Source organism: Macrosteles quadrilineatus, unplaced genomic scaffold, assembly GCF_028750875.1.
Source record: "Macrosteles quadrilineatus isolate MER2022 unplaced genomic scaffold, UCM_ALF_1.0 Scaffold_8__2_contigs__length_117827958, whole genome shotgun sequence".
NCBI classification, from domain to species: Eukaryota; Metazoa; Arthropoda; class Insecta; order Hemiptera; family Cicadellidae; genus Macrosteles; species Macrosteles quadrilineatus.
The window spans coordinates 42,727,705-42,750,412 of NW_026542601.1; the positions used below are offsets into that span (position 1 = coordinate 42,727,705).

The 22,708-nt window shown below is 34.1% G+C and overlaps 1 long non-coding RNA gene across 1 annotated transcript; it reads right to left on the reverse strand.

The window, feature by feature from the left end:
- Positions 1-12,993: 12,993 nt before the first annotated feature.
- On the reverse strand, positions 12,994-18,495 carry LOC129001392 (uncharacterized). The gene is made up of 2 exons (XR_008491450.1): positions 18,349-18,495; positions 12,994-13,355 (listed from the first exon to the last, which is right to left on the reverse strand). It is a non-coding gene; the product is annotated as an uncharacterized LOC129001392 (long non-coding RNA).
- Positions 18,496-22,708: the final 4,213 nt, after the last annotated feature.

Consider the following 22,708-nt stretch of genomic DNA (forward strand, 5'->3'; position numbering starts at 1 on the left):
GATCATATTAACAAAAGTTGGCTTCAAAGATCGAATCCTGATACTCAAATCACAAAATTAAAATTAAAAAGCTGTTCGATTAGTTAATGTTACAAATAAATTAAGATAGGCTACTTAATAATAACATGTTTACTATTAAATTAAAACTGAATTAAGATAATTAATCATTCTCACTAATTTATATATCTGACCAGGGGGTAAAATTCCGGGGGTAAAAATCCAGGGGGTAAAATTCCGGGGGTAAAATTCTGGGGGTAAAAACCGTGGGGTAAAATTCCGGGGGTAAAAATCCGGGCCGAACATTGTAGGTTTTTATAATTTGATGTGTTCTGAATAAATTCACAACCGTGAAAATATATGTTTTTCCGCGTTTAATCCATCGAGCTGATGTCGCGAAACTCAAAAGTTCGCGGACGGAATTTTACCCCCTGGTTTGTGGCGTCACGTTTGCCCAGGGGGTAAAATTCCAGGGGAATATAAATCCGCTACCCCTCACAACCTATACCTACCTAGGTATTTTAAGGGCTCGAAATATATATATATTTAATATTTGTAATACCTATTTCTGATGATCTAATCAAAAGCAGTGTCTTTGGTAAGTGCTGTCTCATCACAATCGCTCAGGTAGCTGAAGTCAAACTTCCTGCACTGGTTGTTAGGGACCCTCGATCTTATTAAAGAATCCAGAAAATGTTCAACTGGTTAATATTCCATGTTTTCGTTTTTATTTGAAAGAAGAAAGTTGGGATAAGGTGTTTTCATCAAAGTAGTTTTGACAAAAAGTTTTGTGAGTTTTTCCAAATTCTGAGGTTCTATTTCGAATCTTTGTTTTCCTCTTATAACAAAAATAAATCTTCAGTCAGCTTCAAAAGTAAATTTAAATTCTGATATTCTTGCTATAAAAAATCGTACTCGTAATCTTTACGGACACTAGGTAAAGACTTAAACAGCGTCCATCCTCTTTGTCAGGCGAGTACCGAAGGGTAAAACGACATTATAGAAGAGAAATTTCAAAAGCCAATCTGAAGCAGCACTCAATACGATCAATAAATCTTCCAACAAACCAAAAACTCTCTAGAACATTAATTGTTAATGACCATAAGCCCGAGAATAAGGAAAAAACTCTGAGAATTTCTCTTTTGGATAAGAATGGCATTGTCGTTTATGAGCCATCTGGGGCTGCAAGTATTTTCAACAATTTTTAGTCAAATTTTCAAGGCTATCATCTCAAAATACCACCTGGACAATTTTAGAGAATGCATACCGGTACTTCTTTTCTGCCATCTTACAAAAACACCTTAAATACTTGTTCCGCACAACTTACCCAAGTAGCACACATCGTTGGCCCAACGTTGGGAAATGGTCGGCACGGTTGGGAAATGGTTGGCAGAAATTTTAACGATTTGCCAACGTTGGCCCAACGGAAACTGGTATTCGTTGGCCCTACAAAGGAAAGAATCGTTGGGCCTTCGTTGGGTTTAAGTATAAAACATTCTAAAACGAATTTTAACAAATTGATTTATTTAAAAGTACATAAATGTTATGGCAGCAGAATATAAGACAAATATTGTAAAAATTTTGATCAAAATAATGAATGTAGTCAGATATGATGTTGTGATACTAGATACAGTGGGGAACACCTGCTTAACATATAATAATTATTATAATTATTTTTTAAAATATTCTTTAACTTATTTAAGCAAGTTTTTAATAGTTATAGAGAAAAGATTAATTATATAACAATTAATTATAACAGTAGCCTACTAATCTAATGGTAAGTAAATAATCTATATTCAAATACTAGTATCCTCTCCAACTACCAGAAAAACAATTCAACTACTTGAGGCCTAAACAGATTTAACAGAATCATATTATACTGTGTAGCATCAAAAATATTTAAAGTATTAATTGTGACCATTGCACCTGTCGGCTACTCTTTCACCACTTGAAAACACTCTTAATCAACGAGCACAGTTAGCTCAGAGGTAAGGCGTAAGGCTCACATGTCGGAGGTACCGGGTTCGAGACCCGTCCCGGCCTAAAGTTTTATTTCGTTATATTTTCAAAATAAGTTTTTATTAACTATTTAATCAATTTACTCAACTCATAATTATGCTTTGCATACAAAAACTTTATTATTTTGTGTTTTTTATGTTTATGCCCAATGGGATGGTTGGCCCTTCCGCAAAAATTGGTTGGTTGGCCAACCGTAAGACTGAGTGCCAAAACATACCGTTGGCCAACGATCGACAGAAACGTTGGGCCAACGATTTGCCAACGATTTTTGCTACTTGGGTAGACTTTAGTAATGCATGAAATTATGGGATTAAAATCTAAGAACATCAGGGTTTGATGGATTTTCCACAAAACTCTTAAAGGAAATCAGTGATCTTATATGCTCTCCCCTCAACTCATCATCAATTCCTCGTTCGAAGAAGGGGTGTTTCCAATCCGAGTAAACTAAAACATGATGCAATATTGTTCGCCTACTTCACAAAGAGGGTAAAAAGGTTGATATAAACAATTATCGTCCTATTTCCCTTTCGTTATATTTTCAAAATAAGTTTTTATTAAAAATTTTTTAGTAAAAATCAATTTACTCAACTCATAATTATGCTTTGCATACAAAAACTTTATTATTTTGTGTTTTTTATGTTTATGCCCAATGGGATGGTTGGCCCTTCCGCAAAAATTGGTTGGTTGGCCAACCGTAAGACTGAGTGCCAAAACATACCGTTGGCCAACGATCGACAGAAACGTTGGGCCAACGATTTGCCAACGATTTTTGCTACTTGGGTAGACTTTAGTAATGCATGAAATTATGGGATTAAAATCTAAGAACATCAGGGTTTGATGGATTTTCCACAAAACTCTTAAAGGAAATCAGTGATCTTATATGCTCTTATATGCTCTTGTTTAAACTCTTTCGAAGATATTTTGAACAGATTTTTCTTTCTAGACTGATATCTTTTATTAATTAACACAATATTCTTTCCCAAAATCAATGGTTTCACAAAAAAATGATGCCATTCACTTTCTAGTCTCATCTTTTGATTCAATCCAGGAAAGGTTGCAGCTGGAATCTTCTTCGATTTTATAGTAAAGCGTTCGTTCGGTACGGTAGATCACTCTGCTTCTTATTAGACAAACTTTGCTCATTCGGGATAAGAGACGTGGCTCACTCTTAGATACATAGAATCTTATCTGACCGGCAGAACTCAGGCAGTTCAAATTCCTTTAATTGATGACAACGACTGTTCTAAGTCTGCATTTTCACCTCCCCTGGCAATCACTGCAGCGGTACCGGTATCCCAAAGGCTCGGTGCTTGGTCTTGTCTTACTCATCCTTTTTATCAATGACCTGCCAAGTTGTGTGCCTGCGAGTATGAGGGTAGGGTATGCTTAATTGTTTGCTGATGATAACTCATTGTCGTTGTCTGCAGTATGCGTGCGCCACCTCAGGACGAAAGCAATTGGTCAGATCAGCTAAAATATTAAATTGGTTTAGCTGCAATAACGTGTTTGTAAACAGTGCCAAAACTTGAATGATCGAATTTCATATCAGAAACGAAACAAAGAAAATACAGCACCACTGGCAATTTCCAAAGACAACAATCATTTCATTCAACAAACGCTTATCAACAAACGTCCAGGCAGCCTTGAGGGTTGTAAGACAAAGGTATCTTGTTAAAGTTGTTTAAATCAAATTCAAACTGATTTGCCAACAGTTTCACTCCAAGTTTTAACAAATTTATCATATAGGGATTAGGGAATAAGCTACAGTGCCCTAGTAACCTAGGTTTTATTGTAAGAACTAGACTTGGGGGACTGATTTACTTAAGTGTTGTGTGAATAGAGTAAATAGTAAATAGAGCTTCGAGATGTTATATTATATTTTTAAAATAGTGTCATTGGTTCGAGAAATATGTAAGGTTCTATGACAGTGTTTGTATGTTTTTGGATTAGGGTTTAGATTAAATCGATGTTTTTGCTATTATTTGCAGTTATTATACATTTCGTCCAGGATATTCTCCGCACAAAGAAGCTAGAGCTTGACCGAGATGCAGTCTAGGTCATAAAGAAATTGAATGCCAGAAACGGCGCGAGCCCTGAGGGCTTAGGTCACACGTTGACCTGACCTGAAGTAATGTGACAAACAATCCCAGGTCTGTGTCCAACAGAGTAGAGGGGGTTTTTTAGTGAGTAGTCTGACAAGCTCAGGAGTCTCACACTACAGGCTGGCTACCTGTGTGCGTAAAAGCATTTTTACCTCCTCTCCCTTAAAAAAAAAATTATACAAGTTAAGCGAATCTTTAACGAATTATGCAGTAGAACCTTGATAACAAAACTCTCATGGGGATTGTAAAATAGAATTGTTATCAAGGTTGACTTTTTATCGAGGTTTGTAATAACATGTGATTAGGGGTAAAATAATTTTGAGGGGATTTTACAATGACACTTGTTATCAAGGGTGACTTGTTATCGAGGGTCTTCTTATCAAGGTTCCACAATCATATATTAAGAGTATTTTCATACGTGCATCAACGCCCTTTTAAATTTCTTACAAACCTGTAGACTAAGCGAATTTACATCTGTCTGGCTAGATCTCCACTAAAATATTACCATTTTCTGATTTATTTCCTATTTAAATAAAAGGAATTTTAATAAGTGCTTAGATTTGCATATATATGCTTGGATATATGCTTAGTGCTTAGATATGTACAAAATTATTATTTTTTTATCCATACAATATAGTTAGAAAAGAACTTGTAAAGTGTTATGTTTTAGGGCCAAAAATGGGAAAAACCAATTTTTACCCCATTAAAGCCCCTTCATTTCCATAGTCCTATCATACTGATTTACGAATTCGTTTGAGTTTGAATAAATGTAGTTTTACAAGTTTGTACAAAATTTCTATTCAAATTTCAAGATATCACACTAACGGGCACATAAACAGAATCGTATACATACATATATGTACTATGTATTTATATATACAAATTTGAATGGAGGGTGTTTTTGGCCTCTAAGGACCTCAAATTGAAAAAGTAAATTTGTCACCAATCTATAGGTCTTACCATGCAACCCACGGGAATAGCTTATATGGGAAGTTTGCTTAAAAGAAGAGAAACTGCAGGTATGGAGTGAATTCCCTGAAACAACATTGTTTAGGGATGGCATATTTTATTATTGTAAGTTTTTTTTTATTTTACGATTAGCAAAGCTTTGGCGAGCATGGCATTGAAGACGACGCACGACATTTAAAAAATACCCGAGGTTTTGGATTTCTTTTATACCAGAAGAGGAGAAACTTAATCCTTAGAGTTAAATCTCATGCTACAAGACACACATGTTAACATAACGACATTTATTTAGTAGATGAGAATATTTGTATTTGTGATGATGTGGAGTAGTATGAGTGTAATGAAGATACCTGGGCCCTATATACCTTCCTCTCACCACTACCAAATTACACACATTTCCTGTCGTTGTTCAACTCTACTACAAGGAAGCTAACTACCTCGTCAAAGTGCACAATATAACCTTAGCTGCATATCACAGCTAGCTTTTATGTTATTTAATATATCTAATTATAATATAGTGAACAGAGAAATAAATATATATCTGGACTTATTCTGATTCGTGAAAAGTAACTAGATTTAGCAAATGTGAATTCCAAATTTGGGATATTGATTTCCAGACCACCTACCATTCCATTGGTGAACCTAATAAATTACATAATTGAAATAAGTTTGCTCTTGCCTACACCCTTCCCCAACCCCTTCGAACTTATCTAGACATAGTATTAATGCTAGTACTTATCCGGGCTAATTGAACTGCTGCTGGCACCACACGCGTCACTACTGACCACTACTGTACCGACTCTGTACTCTACTCTCTTGCCCGGGGAGACTGCACGTGTACCTAACTATGTCACGTGACTTGCGCTATTGTCTTGTAGCGAGTCGCTACATATTTTAAATGCATATTTTCCATAATTAACAATTTCCAAACCAAAACTTAACAATATAGGCATGAAAAACGAGCAGTAGATGGGTGTTAGAGTGAGTGACTTAAGATAACATGGGGAGCGTATTTGTCGCCGTGACCAAAAAACGCTCCCGGTCGCGTTTATTTTTCTGTCGCCAGTGGTCGCTGGTCGTGAGTCGCTTAGTGTGGCCGTCTCTGTTTAATTTAATGTTACGAACTTTCATTCATTTTCGCCATGACTTTGTTGCCGCGACATAGTCGCCAAGTGTGGCCTTAACCTACTGATACCTTTACCTACTGACACAGTGGCAGTCCCAGGATTTCATTTGTGGAGGGGGGATATAACCACCGGAGGTCTAGGGGGTATGGAGTTCAAAGCCTAAAAACATATTTTTATACACATTTCAGCTCTAAAATATGCTCAAGCTAATAGTATTTATGTTACCTAGCCAATAAAATATAAAATATTTCAGGGGGGAGAATTATCGCTCCCCCCGGGACCGCCACTGCAGTAAAAAATCATTTAAAAATCTAAATACCCCCGCCGCAGCAAACCTGCTGACTAAGCGAATTTCCATTTGTCTGTATTGATTTTCAATTAAATATATTTTAATAACATTAGGTTTAACGAGTACCTAGGTTTGCTGCTACAAGGAAACTAATAAAGTGTGTTTTTGAGTAAAATATTGATAGCTTAGTACAATATAAATAAATTTGCCAAGTTTGATCAAAATATATCCATAAACAAGCAAACTACAACATTTGACAATATTCTCCATAAGAATAACATGGGAATTTTAAATTTACAATTTTTTCAATTTTCTCCATTACTAATAACCGAACAAAAATACTTTTATGTACTAAATTATTTGTTTTTTTAAGCTCTTTAAAAAGGTCTAAAGAGAAATCGGGAAATTTTGTGTTTTGAGGATCAAAAGTGAGAAAAACCAATTTTTACCCCATAAAACCCCCGTAGAGCCCCGTTCCCATGGTCCGATCGTGATGGTTCGCGAACTCATTCAAGTTTATCCCGCTTTACACCTTTAAATCAAATTTCATCAAAATCGGACCAAAATTACTCAAGTTGTCGCGTTCACGGACGTATATATATATATATATATATAAGTCTATATAATATATATATACTAGCTGTGTGCCCGTTCTACGCACGGGGATCTTATCATAGTCAGTTAAAACCTTCTTATATAAAGCACAGCAGTTGGTTTGCATACTTTCAGATATGCTGACAAAACTATTCCTTCGCAAATACAGTATCTGACAGTTTCAAGCCAAAACTAATGCTTCGCAATTAAATGTCACCCGGATCTTGTTGGTCCATATGTTATATCCAATGATTAAACTAAATAAACAGTATCAGCATTCTGACACATACTTTCTCCCATAAGTTTGTCAACAACCTTTATCATGTGTAAGCGGTGAGAGTAAATATATGGAAATGGGATTTGTACAATTTTGTTCAGAATTTAAAGGACTATAACATAATGGTTAAAAGTATTTAAGGTACTACCTCAACCTCTTAATTTAACACTTTATTCGGGTTGACATTTTCATTATCAAGGCGCTCTTGTCCTTTCCGTGAAACATTGAGAAATAAGGACATTAATGCGTTACCATCATACATACACACAAAAATACCGAACTTAATTAGGGAATCTGCTACGCTTTAAGCATAAAAAGGTACATATAAAATTAGTACTTGAAATCTTTGTTAATGCCATAAAATTTGATCATAACAATTTATATTTGCTTGGACCGGAGATGACTCGAAATTCTGTCGAAATGCTATCTGAATCGGTTTGCTATATGAAATGAAGTACAGTTGGCCTACTATAGACGATTTAGATTGGTAATTTGTAATAAATAATAAAAATTACCAAAATAGGCCACGAACTATTGATACATAAACAACGTTCAAAGTGTTTGAACAATTCATGATGGTTTGCTGAATAAATGTTTTACTAAAATGCGTTATAGTTTTCTTAGCATAACATTTTGGAATCCAGACAGAAAAAGCAAACATTATACAGTTAAGACATCAATTAAATTGAATAGGCCTACACCTGTAATAAATAAGGTGCAACACCAACGATAACTAATTTGTAAATTACTGTGATGTGTTGGTACGTAAAAATGATTCTTGCTGCTACTAAAGGTAAAGAAAAAAGGAAAAGAACCAGTACCGTACCAAAAACCAACGTTTACAGTTAAGAACTGTAGTACAGCCGACCAATTATATGCGTTAATCAAGGTTATTGATCTCTTGGTTTTGGATTTTCTCGTAAAAAGTTATCGGCAATCAAAGTTATTTTCCATTAATTGCTTTATTTGTACACAACTCTTAATGTAAACTTATCGGTGTCAGTTTGAAAAAAACCTTATACAACATAACTTTCTGTTATTTAATAGATCACGTATTCTCTAAACAATGGTTGCTGGTATATATATTAACATTATAAGGAAATGTGACAAAAATCATACAACGTTGGGTTTTTGGACGTTTATAATTTTATTTCTTAAGTACCTAGGTAGGCCGTGTATTCTATGGAAAAGTACCGGTATCAAGGATCGTTGTCGAAAGGGTTGTTATAAATAATTGGGTAAGCATACGTACCACACGTACCCAAGAGAAGGGCTATGGGCCTATTGGCTGTATGGTCCAGCGATTGCATCACACGGTGAGTAGGAACTATTGACTTTATATAGTCAATGGTAGGAACAGACAGTGACACATTGGAAAATCGAGTTCAGCATCATCCGTAAACCTCTGTTACAATCACCCACTGCAGTTGTAATTTTTTGCTTTACACTTTACACAACCGCCATTGAAGAGCCGTCAATGAGTGGAACATTGTTTCTAAGCTATTGGCGACGGTCATTAGTAAATTTAAGTTTCCCAGCCGTATACAACACTGATTCAATCTTGAAATGTCAGGATGAAATGTCTACTAGAGACAGCTGAAATTGGGTTCCAGATTCCAGGAACCAATCAGCATGCGATGACAGATTTCAGTCATCCAAAGGCACTGGACGTGAAAACAAATAAACATCAAAATTGATTCAATCTTGATTCAATGTCTTCTTTCTGGTTATCAAAACTCCAAAACAATTGTATACACATATTTCTGGTTCCTGACCTGGATGATGCCTAGTTATTTAATTTACGGTTACACTTTATTATTCCACTTGCGATTAATTAAATCCTTTATGTAATAAAAACGTTTTTAATCTCACTTGGATGGGATTTGCCTTCAAAACGTGATCGGAAATGGTTGTGGTGTTTGTAAACAACATTTGTAAACATTTCAGCGACAGCTAGAAAAAAATAATCTTGATCCGAACAGCTGTTCGTTGTTTCATAGATGATTATGTGGTACAAATTAGAAGCAAACTTGACAAAAATCGCACAAAACTGCATTTTTGAACGGCCGTAATTTTAATTACAAAGTAGTGAGACCATATTTTAATGGCTAAAGACACTCTCGCCAATCCAGTGAATACATTAAAATGACTTGGGTCTTGATAGGTACTCTCGTTTTCCTGGAGAAGATTGCGTAAAATGCCATCTTGAGTGTGTCAGACAGACAGACAGACAGAAATTTATATGATACTTGTTTCGGCTTCTTTAATGTATAAAACGTAAAAATAACCTAAAAATGTATGATTCTGAGCAATGTACAGACAAAACTCTAATTTTATTTATATAGATATATATACATATATAAAAATTTGAACGAATGGTGTTTTTGGCCTCTGGGGTCATCAAAATTAAAAAGTAAATCGGTCCCGGGTCTAGGTCTTACCGTGCCACCTACGGTAATAGCTACTTCCCTATAGGGAAATTCGCTAAAACAACTAAAAACAATGTAAGCAAAAGGGAAAAAAATTACCGATGAAATTTTGGTTATTTTACAAAAGATCAGACCTTGCATATGTCACACTATTCTTTAAATTTATAGAATGAACAAAAGGTGACAAAAGTAGAATATGGCTGGATCATCTTCAAATGGTCCAAAGTCGTTTGGTCCACAGTTTATATTGCCGTTCGTTTGGTCCAAAATCGTTTGGTCCAACAGTTAAAAACTCGTTCGTTTGGTCCAAAATCGTTTTATCCAATTTCATTTGGTCCAAAGTCGTTTGGTCCACAGTTTATATTGCCGTTCGTTTGGTCCAAAATCGTTTGGTCCAACAGTTAAAAACTCGTTCGTTTGGTCCAAAATCGTTTGGTCCAACAGTTAAAAACACGTTCGTTTGGTCCAAAATCGTTTGGTCCAAAAGTACAGGCCAAACTAGAAGTAAAATGTTGCATTGTAGAGTAAACTTATGAAATATACTGTACGTTTATATTGCCGTTCATTTGGTCCAAAATCGTTTGGTCCAACAGTTGTAAAACAGTTCGTTTGGTCCAAAATCGTTTGGTCCAACACATTAATACGAGTTCGTTTGGTCCAAAGTATAAACTATTGCGTCCCTCACATTGAAGGCGTTCAAATATCCGCCGTCGTATACAATAATAATATTAATACAATTTTTGCTTTAAACATGTTGACTTTCTATGTTTTTAACGTTAAAGACGCCATGTTTTGTTGTATTCAAACCACTAAAGCGTACATAAACAAACTTAAAGCTCAATAGTGTATCATACGGTTGGAAATCTTATAAATTAACAGTTTTTATCACATTTGGCGACCTTCTAATATACAGAGTGTTCAGTGGACCAACGTGTTTTAAATGTTTATCATACACCTTAATTTGTATTGTTGTACCGGTACCTATTTACAATGGAGTGTTTACTATTGATCATGGTTGTCTATAATTCTTAATCAAAAGGTTAAAATAGAACATGAAAATTACATTAATTAGCCTACTCATATTTTCTGGACGTCCACAATTTCCTGGTAAAAATTTTGTCTTACAGAATTATATATAAGGATCTTATTTTCTTATTTTAAAATTGATGTTTTTAATAATGTCATGTTTAGCAATATAACGTTCCATTACGAACAGTTATATAATCTTAATATTACAGTAACTCTTTCAATCATTTCTTATTGCATTATGTTATATCTATTGTACTGGTTGGTGTCTGCCTTTTTGACTACTTTTGCCGATATTTTGTCTTATTATTCAATACTGACAGATCATCACGAGATTATTGTTATACATGTGTATTTAATCATTGGACAATTTCCCATTATGTAATACGATACAGAATAATAAAAGTGCAGAAGGCTTTTACAGTCTATGAAAATGAATGTTAAATAGGCTACTTTTATTTATCATAGACATATCATTAAGGTACATCAATTATAGGTCTACTCTTTGTGATATGCATAATTGTCTGAGACAAACATTCAGGCACGTTGCCCATATTTTTTTAAAAATAATAGTGGTTTTCAGAAACTGGATTAAATTTTTAATAATTTTATGAATAAATGCATGATAAGTTATAGAAAGTTAATCCTAAATTCCAGTTTATTACATACTTTTAGAGAGTTTACTTTGATGCATTCATTCAGCTTAGTGAAAGAATACACAATGGAGTCAGTGAATGTTATTCAACTAAAGATGTGATGGTCGAACAACGGATCTAAACCTCACTATACACAAACAATTCGGAAACACAACAGTGTCATCACATCTCATCGCATTTGCATAATTTTTTACCAAGGCTGGACTAGGTTATGGATTTGGTTCAGCAAATGTTCAAGATTTGTGGTCAAACTTCCTACAATTATGGTTCATTCCATCCACGAAATACATGCACAGCTTTATGTGATCGATATGGCCAAGGCAAAACTACCCCATAAATAAACGAATTATCAAGTAAGACCAGGATGATTAAATACATGGGTCAATATGGCAAGAGAAGGAATAAAACCAACTATCACAATTGCTTATTGGTAATTGATTAGATCGAAGTAAGAATGTTACTGCTTTCTGGAGAATCAGATATTTGTATCAAATAAAAAAAACTAATTTAATATGCTGATAAAATTCTGTATTTTTATGACCAAAGATGAAGATTTACTTATAAATCCGGATACAATCTGAATGATTTTCCTAAAGCAGATGGAATTAGTTGTTAGTAATAAATATTGACTCTTTCCGTAACATGATAGACCAATTATATGAACTCATTCTCCCATATAGTGAAAGTGGCTTTGACATGAAACAAACTCATGAACAAACAATTATAAGACTCCTAAAAAACCTTTTGGGCAACCAGCCGATAAAAAGGTAGGAAATATTGTGTTAAACGAATTCATCAATCACGTTTTTTAGGGAACACAATCGTCACCCTTACTATTGCTTATCCTCCCTTCATTTAACTAAGATTTTAATGACCACTCTATCTATCACAGGAAGCTGAATTTACATAAAACCTCAAGATTAACCGTCGATTTCGACGGGGTTCCACTAGTATATATTATTTAGAAACATATCACAAAACAACAAATAATAGGCCTCGGAAGGCAGGCGGTTGGGTTGACGACGTGACGGCGATTATTTGAACGCCTTCTATGTGAGGGACGCAATAGTTCATACTTTTGGACCAAACGAACTCGTAATAGAGTGTTGAATAAAACGACCCGATCGAATGGTCCACAGTGAAACGTACAGTCTATTTCATAAGTTTACTCCACAATACACAATCGTAATTCTGGTTTTGCCTGTACTTTTGGACCAAACGATTTTGGACCAAACGAACTGTTTTAAAACTTGTGGACCAAACGATTTTGGACCAAACGAACTGTTTTACATCTTGTGGACCAAACGATTTTGGACCAAACGAACTGTTTTACATCTTGTGGACCAAACGATTTTGGACCAAATGAAATACTCCCCAACTGGATCATAAAACGATTTTGGACCAAACGAACTGTTTTAAAACTTGTGGACCAAACGATTTTGGACCAAACGAACTGTTTTACAACTTGTGGACCAAACGATTTTGGACCAAATGAAATACTCCCATATGGCTATATTATATTCAAAGATTTATTGGTATACTAACTATAACTATTTTGACACATTAAAAACAATCAATAAAACTAATAAATACACAGATAATAAATCTATTTTAATCTACATAAAAACGTTAAATATTGTGAAATCCGCTACTAGACTGAATTTAGTACTTCAAGATAAAAAAAATCATTTTTACAATTGAATATTCTCATAACAATAAATCATAGTTGAATGTAAACATTTATGAAGTCCAACCACATACAATTTTTAAACCTTGGTAAGTGTAATGCAGAATTCATTCATGGCTTCTTCAGCAAATTTCTTGTTCCTTTGTATGATCACAGGAGTTGAGATATGGCCGGACAATGTTTGCCCTGCAACATATAACAGAAGGCAACTTGTTATATTATTGTTATTATTAAACTTGTTATATTTCCTGGTTACTCAGAGGCAGAAAGCATGGTTGATACAGATAGAAAAAATAAACTAATAACTTAATTTGTGCTTTGGCATGGTTTTTCGTGTCCCACGAAAGATCAAATTTAATATCGTGAACAATTGTGTGTGTCGTTGTACCTGTTGAGCCCCAGATGTAAAAAAAGAAGCTAACAAAAAATTTATCAAATACAACCACGCCTAAATATTCCTCTCTTACATTTATCCAGTCAAATGAAATAACACCCAATTCACACAGTAACGGACATACAAACATGGCCAATCGATACTGAGCCTGCACACTTCAGTATTATAAAATGTTTATTAGGGCCACTACTGTTGATATATGTATATTGAAGTCCATGTTTAGAGGTATTACTCTTTGGTCTTTGTGTATTCTCTTTTAAGTGTATTTGATTTCCGATTCAGAATAAAAGATGTCGGCTCATCAACTGCAGCCTAAATGTATTTCTGTCGATGTTAATTACAATTTATAATAAATAGTATTGAAACTTAAATTGTATTTTTATTTAAAATATGAAACACGATGTTAATTACAATTTATAATAAATAGTATTGAAACTTAAATTGTGTTTTAATTTAAAATATGAAACATGGTGTCTTATAAGTGGGATACAAATAAATTTAAGTGCGTGAGTAAGAAATTAACATAAAAATGTGTTAAAACAATGAGTGTGTCAGAAGATGAAAACGTGCTTCAACAAACTGAACAAAGGACTGTGTCTAGAAAAACTGAAAATTTCACAATGGTTCCATGCAATCTTCAGAATTTTAATTTCGAGGGCAACTTAGCCGAAAATTGGAAGCACTCGTATCAGAAATTTGAGATTTATCTCTTGGCTTCTAACCTAAATTCTGAAAATGACGCTAGGAAGGTTGCTTTACTACTGCATAATTTGGGTGACAAATGCATAGACATTTTCAATTCATTCAACCTCTCATCCGCAGATGCAAAAAAGTACGTAAGTGGTAAGTAAATTTGAAAACCATTTCTCGCCTAAGAAAAACCTCACGGTTCTGAGACATAAATTTCTTAACAGGAAACAGCTGCCATCTGAATCCATCGATAGTTTCTATACAGACTTAGTTAACTTGAGCCTCGCTTGTGAATTTGACTCTGTCCGCAATAGTCTTGTTTGCGATGTCTTAATATCAGGGCTTAACTCTCAAAACCAGAATGTCAGGGAACAGTTACTGAGAGAACCGGAGATTAACTTGGAGAAGACTTTAGCAATCTGTAAAGCTGCTGAACTGTCTAAACAACACATCAGAGAACTTGAAGCAGAACATAATGTCCATACAGTAAACGTCCATAAGCAACGAGAGAGGGGTTACCAACAACCACAAACGTTCAGACAGAAACAGGTTTATCAGGACCAACGGAACAAATTTCATCCACCATCACAGCAGAAATCAACTGGGACAGGTAGGCCTAACAAGAGTACAAGTGCTAAGAAGTTTATTTTGAACTGCCGTAATTGTGGGAAAAATCACGGTATTAACAAGTGCTCTGCGTATGGCTTAGTGTGCTATAAGTGCGGTAAAAACAACCACTTTACCAGTGTATGCAAATCAGCCAAAAAGGTTTGTGAAGTAGGCCTAAGTTTAGATTCTAATTCGAGAGATGTAGTTATAAGGCAAGGTAGGCAAGACAGTTCTTCTAAAAGTACTTGTGCACAAGAATATTTTTCAATTGATACTGTATCGCTCACGTCTGAATCTATATCTAATTACGTGATTGACAAAAACTTTTTATTCAGTAATATATGTTCAGTTAATGTTTAGTAGAAAACTCAATGGCCTATTGCCACTGTCTAAAAGTAGTCAGCAAGTAACAAAACCTAACAAAATTTTGTCAGACAAGAGAAAAGATTGTATTAAAAAGTACTATGATAGAAATAGCAAAGAGTTACCCTCTTTAAATGTAGGAGACAAAGTGTATTTTAAGAAAACTGTTGATTCACCTTGGACATCAGGAAAAGTAGTAGAAAAAAATAGAATCCCCAGATCCTATGTTTTGTCTGATGAGAAAGATAAAATGTTTGTAAGAAATAGGAAGATGATTAGGCCAGATTTGTCTAATGATGCAGGTAATGAAAACATAATGCCTGAAACAAGTCCTAAGTCAGATTCACAATTTAGTTTGTCAGGTACTAATGGTAATAGCCTTATTTCTCCGCTAAGTAGTCCAGTGTTGTTTCAAAGACCAGTAGGCCTAACTCCTAGAATTTCATCAGAAGAACAAATTGTTAAAAGTTTTGATGGTTGTGTAAGCCGAAAGGGTAGATTGATAAGAAATCCAAAGCGGTTGTCTTATGATTAGGTTTTGGTGTATATTTTGTTAGACTTGAAAAAAAATGTTAAAGTTGTATTTTGGAAAGTTAAAATTTTCAATTTTGTAAAAGAGAGGGGATGTTGATATATGTATAGAGTGAAGTCCATGTTTAGAGGTATTACTCTTTGGTCTTTGTGTATTCTCTTTTAAGTGTATTTGATTTCCGATTCAGAATAAAAGATGTCAGCTCATCAACTGCAGCCTAAATGTATTTCTGTTGATGTTAATTACAATTTATAATAAATAGTATTGAAACTTAAATTGTGTTTTAATTTAAAATATGAAACAACTACTTCTTCAAGCAATTTTCTGTTACGATTATAAAGCACTCACCAACACTTAACTTAGGCCCGGTTTCCCCAACTCATTTAAACTTAGTTTTAAGTTAAACGGCGATTTAAACTTAGTTTAACTTTGATTTGTGTTTCCCCAAATTTAAACTAGGTATTAATCTAAGTTCAAACTAAACCACCTTTTGACTTGGTTTAACTACTGGGGATAAAATAAACTGAGTTCAAATTAGTAAATTACAACAGTAACATAACCTCAAATCAAAACAAAAAGTAGGTGTTAAAACAATAATAATAGAAGCAACTACAAATTCATATGGACGAAAATAGGCTTGGTTTAGGGATACCGGTAGCTTTAAGTTAAGTTTTATTTATATTTTAATTTATTGTTTGGCTGCACTTTACTTGACGTCCTACACTCATTTGAATGAAAATATCGATCGATATATCGATTAATCGATTGCTTCATTCGATATATCGTTTGGTTAGTTAGGTAAGGTTAACCTAACCTAACTAACCAAACGATATATCGAATGAAACAATCGAATGAAAATATCGAATCGAAAAAACAATCGAATGAGTGTAGGACGTCAAGTAAAGTGCAGCCTATTGTTTTTATTAAGTTCTTTTTTTAAGTACATTTGATTCTATTTCAAGTTAGGCTACTATTAATTATTTGCAGTAACTTATTTACCCCCTCAAACGGGAGGGTTAATAGACATTTCCGAAGAAGTAGAAGATGAAGATTATGACACTTTTAGTACCTAGAACGAACAAGAGGGCCTACTAAAATAAAGGACAGAATTTACCATTTCAATAAACGGAATGAATCTGAATTTGACAACAACTTATAATAACTTGATAACATAACCTTAAACAGTGATGTTATTCTAGCTGCATTCGCACTTTGCTGTCTGCTCTACTGACTACTGAGTTGTAGCGTAGCGTTGTGGTGGTTGTAGGAAACACTAGCCCAAAACCCACCGAAGACTCCTTACAAATACACATTCAGGATTGCCAACCGCTCAAATTGACGTTTATCTTAAACGAAGCCAGTAAAATGTTGGAGAAACCGAACACACATTTTAGACGGAGTTTAAAAATAAACTAGTTTATTATAAACGTAGTTTACACCATTTTGGGGAAACCGGGCCTTAATCAACATATAATTTAACAGTTTAAATTGGATACATCCTATCAACAAGGAAATAAATAATATTTTATGTAAAATAAGAGCGAGAAGCGTGCAGAAAAACTTCAGGATTATCAAATAGAAAGAGGGTGTCTAAAGAAAAATAATACATTTAGAGGCATGGTTTTCTCAATTTGTAGTTCCAAAGTTGGCTGGTAAGTTATATAGCATAACAAGATGAATAACAGGGTTTCCGCGCCACAACTGTTGTCATTCTAGTCTGTTGCGACAAACTCTTCGTTATTATTGGTTGTGTTGCGGCAACACTTCAAAAGATCCACTGGACACCGTATATAAAATACCTCTGGCCGCAGCAGACCTGCCGACTAAGCGAATTTCCATTTGTCGGAATTGATTTTCAATTAAATCTATTTACACAATATTAGGTTTAACGAGTAGGCCTACCTAGGTTTGCTGCTACAAGGAAACTGTTAAAGTGGGGTTTTTAGTAAAATATTAATACAGTAGAGTCCCGCAAACTCGGCGTAATGTGGACTGGAGGGGTGCCGAGTTTGTGAAATGCTTGGTTATTGGGAACTAGAGTTAAAAATAAGAACAATACACTTTTAAATCATTTTAGCTGCCTTATATATTTATATTTATATTACAAGTCAGTATTAAGTCATCAGATATCGTACAATAAATCCTTGGTATGAGTTGCGAATGATTTGACTTGAGCACTTTGATTTTGACATTGGTTACAATTTAGACACCAGAAAAGTGAAAGGAATATAATCAAGCTGTCACACCCCAGACATTAAATAAAATATCATCCCAAAAATGTAATTGACGGGGGATGGATCAGGTAAAAAAGAGGAAACTAGTCTACAAAGCTGCATCTGAGACTTGGTATCATATATTTTTTGCTGTCTTTTTATATTGCAGGCTACTATCATACTCGTAATTTTTTTAAGGCAAAAATATAATAATTTAGTATAGATATATTGAAGCGTTGTTGTATACTTTAAAAATGGGATAAGTTAATGGATGCTGAAGTTCCCTCACTCATGCATTAGAGACTTAACTTTCAATCATCTGGCAGTAAATGTATTCATTGGGTATGTTTCTTGAGATAAAAAAAACGCATCACTGACCTTATAATCTCGCAAGCGGCAGGAGGCTCAATAATTTCAATAATTTTCACAGCAAAGCATACACATCAGCGACAGAGATGCAAATGTTGCCATTCTGTTCACTAACACCAATAAGCGATGATCCGCTTTCTTCCAGCATGCACACTAACCAAGTTATGGAACTATACACAAAAAAGGCCCTTACTTAAAAAACGCCTTTGTAACTTATTAACATTACACTACAGGTACCGTAATCTTTATTAGGTTCCCTGCAACAGCGAACTTAAGTAGGGTAGTATAATAAACCTAATTAATGTTATTTAGTAGAGAGTAAATTTGATATTTTTAAGGAAACATTAAAATTAAAATTGAATCAGGCAAGAAGAGTAGCCATGGATTTCATTGAATTTCTGTTAGTTTTTAGTTTGACGATTTTTGGAATTCAATGGAGATAACAAAGTTTTGCTCACCATAACGTTAGGAGTATGGATTTGATTATCTAAAGTAGAGTAGGCTATACTCCATTTTACAAACAAAGTGTCCCCATTGTACAAAGTGTCCAAAGCTAGCATAGGCTATGTATTTCAAATGGGATTTCCAGCGACACTATAGGCCTAATTTATCTTTAAAACATTAGAACTCGCAAAATATTTCTCTATTTTTTTCTGTTTTTACTTATTCGGCTGCACTTTACGTTACGTCCTACACTCATTCGAATGAAAATATCAATTAATATATCGATTATTCGATATTGATTAATCGATATATATCGTTTGGTTAGTTAACCTAACCTAAAAAACCAAACAATATATTGAATGAAACAATCGAACAATCGTTATTTTCATTCGAATGAGTGTAGGACGTAAAGTAAAGTGCAGCCACTTATTCTTGTAACAACTTCCTAAGATTAAGTTCTAGGCTATAAGTTAACAGTGTAGATTAAGTTTGATTTTAAGTTAAGGTACTAGACTTGAAAACTAAGGGGAATTCGATCAAAATCCAATAGGCTATCTTAAAATATGCGTACACTGAAGTTAATTTACAGAAATAAGCAACATAGCCTATAGCCTTACATACGATACGATGTACAGCCATCGGTGTTCGTGGTGTAGTGCATAGAGTGCTCGGCTGATAAGCAATAGGTTTGATGGGCAATAGGTTAATGGGTTTGACTCCCATCCGTAGCCTACCGGTAACTTTTACTTTTTGTCAAAGATTTAGATTTGAATGCCATTTCTTATAAACTGTGTCACATATTTTCTTAGAATTTTTTGCATTTAGGTCTATAATTTTATTTTATGAACAGAATTTAACCTTCATTCGATTTTTTCATTATCAGCATGTTTGGTTGGTTAGGAAGTTAGGTTATGACAGTAACTGACGGACGCCTAAACCGGACGCGTATCCTCTGCGATATTAAAAACCCGATAGCCTAATTTTTGTTTCTACGATTTTTTTATGGGATGGAATCGGATATCACAGTCCCTCCCAACAACTAGGACTAGGCCTACAACACTTACCTAAGTTAATTATTAATTTCATCTTTCTGGCCGTTGAGTTGATTGATCTCCTGTTTTATTTCTTTGATTACTTTGGCTAAGGCCTCTGGATGAACTCCATTTTCACACAATCTTACACAAAGTCCCAAACTCTTAGCATCTAGTCCAGTGTTAAGAATTTCTGAGATCTTATACAATGTTCTGAAAATCTCACTAACTTCATTATTTGCTCTCTCTTTTTCTTCAGAAACAGATTTGTCAGGCATTTCAAGTAGAACCTAAAACAAACCCGAATGTTATTGTAAGCGTACCAGTAATAATAACGATGGTATTTTACAAGTATCGTAGCCGAAATAAAACAAGATGTAAGTTAGAATACAGTACTAAGTTATGCTTACCTTGCTTACAAAACAACAAGTTACAATACAATTTTTCTCTATAGGTTAGGTATAAGTTAGAATTAACTTAATTGTTGTCTCGCCAAGAAAAATAATCACCGAGATAAATTACTTACTTGCACTAAAAATCTTTATGCCTAGGTAGATGTGATAATATAATAATGGTATGGTGGTACTATTTATTAACTTATTATGAATTTAGTTAAGTTCATTAATATGTTTATTATTTAGCTAGCGTATTAGTGGTGGTTAGGTAGGTGGGATAGATTAAATTATTGATTTTAGGTTATGTTTATATTTATGTTTGTTTGTTGAGCTACGCAACGCAGGGTCTGACTTAGGGGAGGTACGAATGAGGCATTAGTTCAAAATTCCTCCGTGAACAGCGCTGTAGTAGAGAGTACTTTGGCAAAGAAGGTTTACTAATCGCAAAAATAGTTCTGTTCATAAAATAAAATTATAAATGCCTCAAATTCAATTTTATTATTTTTTAATTATAAAATTAAACTATCATAACCTAACCGAACTAACCAAACTTGCTGATAATGAAATAATATAACAAAAGTTTATTAATAGAAAAAATAATTCTGTTTATTAAATAAAACTAGAAATTGCTCTATTAAAATTTTATAATGACTTAATAATAAAATTAAACTGTCATAACTGAACCAAACCAACCAAACTTGCTGATAATAAAAAAAATCTTGGACAAAAAGTTAATGCCACGAGCGGGATTTGAACCCGGGACCTTCAGCATATCAGCCCGGCACGCTAACCAATAGACCACCGAAGCCGATGTCAACTGATCGTTTTGTTACGGTAATGGCGTTCCCTCAGCTAATAAGAAGCCCACAGCTGTCATCGTAGCCTCTTCTATACCTCCCCTGAGTAAATACCCGCAACGCACCGGTGGGGCACGGGCCCACGGGAGGGACTAAGGCTAACATATCTTGTAGCATAGACTAACCAACGTATGTTTTATCTATGCCAACACGTAGTGTCAGCGTTCGCCGCTAGAACCGCTAAGTTGAAAAATTTTTAGTTATAAAATTAACTTTTTAATTATAAAATATTGTTTTAAAATTATAAAATAAATTTTTAATTTTTAAAATAAAACTGTCATAACATAACCTAACCAACCAGACTTGCTGATAATATAAAAACTGTATAAGATAAAAATCTAATTAATGATTACTTATAATTTTTAATTAATTATAAAATTAATTTTAAAATGTAGTATTATAAAATTAAACTGTCATAACCTAACCTAACCAACCAAACTTGCTGATATGAATATTTTTTGACAAAAAACTAGTGCTACCAGCGGGATTCGAACCCGGGACCTCCTGAACACCAAATCGAAACGCTACTAATTAATTATGCCACGAACGCCATAGCTTCGTTACGGTAATCGTGTTGCCTCAAGAGTAGACATTAGCCACGAGATATGACGTCACTACAACTTTAGCCTTAGTCCCTCCCGTGTGCCCATTCCCGCAACGCACTGGTATAATTATTTTATACCACCATAAAAAAGCAACGATTAAATACTTTGGATTTACTAAATTTCTATATATATATATGTATGAATGCAGAATGTTGAAATCGCAGACTTAATATTGTAGTAACTACTGAACTGCTAAGCCTGCCTACAGTATTTAAAAAATGCACTAGGCGTTGGCGTTAGCATTGAATACTTGCTATAATACATACTGTACCTCTATTAATCAAGATTTTTCCGTCTATAGCAAATAAATAGTTATTCATAGGCTTACACATAGAGTCTTGCCGTAAAAACTACAGTTTTGTTGCTCGCACTAAACTTGACTCTTAGCATTGACTATATACCTATAGGTATATATAGTCAATGCTCTTAGTCTACCTTATCCATATTATTAAATTAATAATTTGTTTTTATGAGCCTCTTTTGTAAACACGATTCCTCTTGTGCCAGCGCAAACTAGGCACCAGAAATAAAGTTGTAATTGTTGTAAACACGATTCCTCTTGTGCCAGCGCTAACTAGGCCTACATAATATCTGGTTGCTTCTGAACAGAAAACTATACAATATTTTATTTAACCGTTCTCTGAGAGTTTTGTTTTCGCTACTTTATTTATTGATATGTCTATTTATTGTTTTTATGAATTGTTATTATTATTATTTATTGGTTGTTATCTTGTCTTAGTAGTTAAATATTATGTAAATTGTGATGTTGTGTGTACCTACCAAGAAGATTGCATGGACTTTCTAAAATGGACTTAAAGATTAATGCTGCATTGTAATTGGGCTCTATGCCTGTAATGTAGTATTGTTATCTAAATAAATAAATAAATAATTCATAACAAAATTTATGGCAAACAACAAGCAATTCATTTCTTGGGGCAAAAGAGCAATTATTGATAGCAAGCAGCAAAAAGATTGAATCTTTAACAATAACTTGTCCTTTAGTTACATAACCAAACAGTAAAACTCAAATCATGACA